At 35.4% G+C, this 3,546-nt stretch overlaps 1 long non-coding RNA gene across 1 annotated transcript; it reads left to right on the forward strand.

Annotated features, from left to right (window-relative positions):
- Positions 1–812: 812 nt before the first annotated feature.
- LOC114363716 (uncharacterized) lies at positions 813–2,896 on the forward strand. The gene is made up of 2 exons (XR_003656795.1): positions 813–1,405; positions 1,692–2,896. It is a non-coding gene; the product is annotated as an uncharacterized LOC114363716 (long non-coding RNA).
- Positions 2,897–3,546: the final 650 nt, after the last annotated feature.

The raw sequence follows: 3,546 nt of genomic DNA on the forward strand, positions 1-3,546 counted from the left end.
TTTGTATTATAAGGCGGAGAACAGAACAAACAACATTAGTATAATGGCCGGGATTCATCAAGTTATGGCGATACTTTAGTAAGGAACGATGACTCCGGTAATGTGTCCCGGCCTAATTCGAACTTCAGAGCCCTTTTTAAAATGTCCCCTCAAGGAAAACATCGTGAGATTGCGTAATGGCAAACGACGGTAATAAAAATATTTTTATTTAATATCGCACCCCATTATTTTACTGTTACAGGGTGGTGTTTACCATATAATAATGATAGAAAAAATTTAGACCTAGCTACTTCCAAACTCTGAATTCCGTCGAAACAGATACAAAGATAAAATAAGCGTCTATATTTTTTTAACTTATCCTGTTAACCCCTCGTGATCACTTTAATATGCTTGTGTTTACCACAATATCAGCGGCCAAGCAGGGATCGAACCCACGTTCCTCGGATCGGACCCGACACCGAGCGATGTGCTGTCGTCCACAAAATTAGTACAATTTGACAAAACTGGCATTTATAAAATGTGATACGAAGTAACAAAGAATCTTGATGCTTGATAAATTGTATTTATGTACAATTTGACATTTTAATACCAATTAAATCAATCCGCTCTTTAACTCCGACTTAGTTAATGTAATCCATTACCGTTAGTTTCAACACTAAAGCTGTTTAACTTCCTAAGCAACTGCTTAACGTAGGTTAAGGTAACTCAGTTACCTGCGAGTTAGTTAATGCTTTCGCCAATTAGGAGCTACTCGGATTAACTGTTTCATAAGATTTAAATTGCGTTAAAGTATCCTGTAGGCCTAAGATGCGCGCATCGACAATGACATGATATGATAAGACAATTTTCGATCACGTAGATAATTTTATCATTTTCCCTAACATGGGACCATCGATGGAAAAGTCTATCGACCGCTATCGCGTGATAACCGAATTGTTGCCATATTAAGAAAAAATTGCGTTATTATGTTGGCCAACCTTGAAATATTTTAGCTCATTCGTTCAATCTCGTTCATTTCTGCTACTAATTCGGCTAAAAACACATATCTTAAAGCAGTGAGAACGTCATTAAAAAAAAGTTATGTCAATTTTGTTGACATTACATGACTGCTTGATTGTATTTGTTTGTGTTTTTAAAATTGTATTTTTATGTTTCCAGTCTTATTTTTAATATTTCTAAAGTACGGAAAATATCAAACGAAGAGATAACCAAGTTAAAGAAAAACAATGAAGAATTCCTAATCATACCGATAGTATTAAAGAATGAAGTCTTCAAAATTAACAGAATAACCGAACTCCACTACCTACCCCATAATGCGAGGTTTACAGTAATTATTCAACTTACATGAAGCAGTCAGAAAGTTTATTGAGATTTGAGAAATAAAGTTACACTCATAAGTAGCAAAGTAAGTACCTAAAGTCTAAAATATTAGCTATACTCCGCAGATCTTGATTTTCATAAGTAACAGCACCGGAGAAAAGGAAAAATATCTTTATTCCTACAAATAAGCTTTCACCTTCTTTCCTATATTTATTTCACATAGTTCTTTCACCGTGTAATAATACTGTGATCAATATTTTGTATGTAAACTTAAAATACAAATAGGATTAAGTAAATGTTTCTATTTATGAACTGTTTATGTAATTGTAATATTTATAATTGTGTTTAAATAATATTCTTTCTTTTTTCAGACAGTGGATGAAGAAGTGTGGGATTATGAGTGATTATTTCATTCTAAAGCAGACATAATCAAGTCTTGCTCACTATCATGAAAATTTACAATAACAATCAGCAAGAAAAACTTCAAGGGTACTGGCTAGGCTAACCAATTCATGGAATTCTGTTTGTATTTGAAATTATAAATAGCTATTGTAAAACAAAAGTTTTCCAAATAAAGATTTTGTAAATAATGGTTGAATTATTTTGAAATTACACTGCAATAATGAATTTATTGCCTGCGTCCAGCGCCTTTCTGCTACCATTATGATGTCGTCGGTCCACCTTGTGGGTGGACGTCCCACGCTGCGTATTCCGGTACCCGGCCTCCACCCCAGAACCTTGCTGCCCCATCGGGCAACATGGAAAGCATTGGGGGAGGCCTAAGTTCAGCAGTGGACGTCCTATGGCTGAGATGATGATGAATTTATTATAATGGAATAAATTGTACAAGATTATCATCCTGTCACATTAAAGCCCTTAAAAAAGACCACATGGAGGAATTAGATTGATAGTAATGTGGAATGTATGTATGGTATCACCATCAAGTTATAAAATTAGTAAAATTCATTTATTCTCATTGTTATTATAGCAAGTTTGATTACACATCCCACCCAATGCTAATTTCTGACAATGACCTTGCCACTGTTTGATGTAGACACAAGAAGCTCGGTCACCACATTCCGCCCCATTTTCAATAATTTTACAAGATTATGTACAGATGACAGTAGGTAGGTACTTAAATCAAGCTAAACACTGTGGGGTATCTCACGACATTTGCAACTTAATATGTATTGTCTGATGTACTGTTGACTGCCTACCTAAGTAGGTAAGTAATGGTTATTTTACAAGGTAGGTAATGTAATAATTAATATGTGGGTGGGACTGTGGGAGCACTAAGATTTTGCAGCTAGCGATTATAAACTGTCGCAAGATTCGCCTCACACTGATAAACTCTTGAACTAGAACTCAATCTCCACCTAGAAGTAAAAGTATCACAAAGGTGCTAGATTCCTTTCTTTGAATTTTACTAGCCTCAAATTAGTCGTAAAATGTCATTTACCATTATAAATGATAAATAAATAGAGTTAAAGTAGCTTGCAAAAAAGTTAATCTCCTATCGTCTTGCTATCGTGGGCAAGGATCGAGGACGATAAAAACACCACATCCTATCCTATCGTGATGTCAAAATCTGATATAGTTAGCGCTTCATGTTAGGGCTTGCCAGGTTTATCACAAAAAAAAAACAAATCTATCACTATCACATTTTGACAGATGACATGATAATTTTCGGGGTGCCATGTTAGCGCCGGTAGATAAAACGATATAGTGACGTCAAAATCGATATAACGCCGCGATAGCAGTTTATCACGGCGCGCATCTTAGCCCTGCTGAATACTTACCCGGGAAGCTTTTTGTGCGTTAGTTTTAGATGATTTAAAACAGGGTTAATGAGTGAATTACGAAATAAATTCAAAGCAGGTAGGATATTTATTACAATCAAGCTCCAAAGCAGGAAGGCGCTGGACGCAGGCTGCTACCAACCGGGCAACATGGAAAGCATTGGGGGAGGCCTATGTTCAGCAGTGGACGTCCTATGGTTGAGATGATGATGATGATGATGAAGCTCCAATTGAGTAATTAACTACACTACTACCTATATGTACTAAGTATTTTAACAGAATGACAGTCAGTATGTCACGTCCTAATTTTTACTATTGTGCCATTTTTGGACAGTAGGTTAGTGGCAATCTCAAAAATCAATATTTGTAATCACAAATACAGTGAATCGAATATAAAATACTTAAAGAAAAAGCAATATGATATATT

The sequence above is a fragment of the Ostrinia furnacalis genome, unplaced genomic scaffold (genome assembly GCF_004193835.3).
Source record: "Ostrinia furnacalis isolate ACB-3 unplaced genomic scaffold, ASM419383v2 OfSCF7238, whole genome shotgun sequence".
NCBI classification, from domain to species: domain Eukaryota; kingdom Metazoa; phylum Arthropoda; class Insecta; order Lepidoptera; family Crambidae; genus Ostrinia; species Ostrinia furnacalis.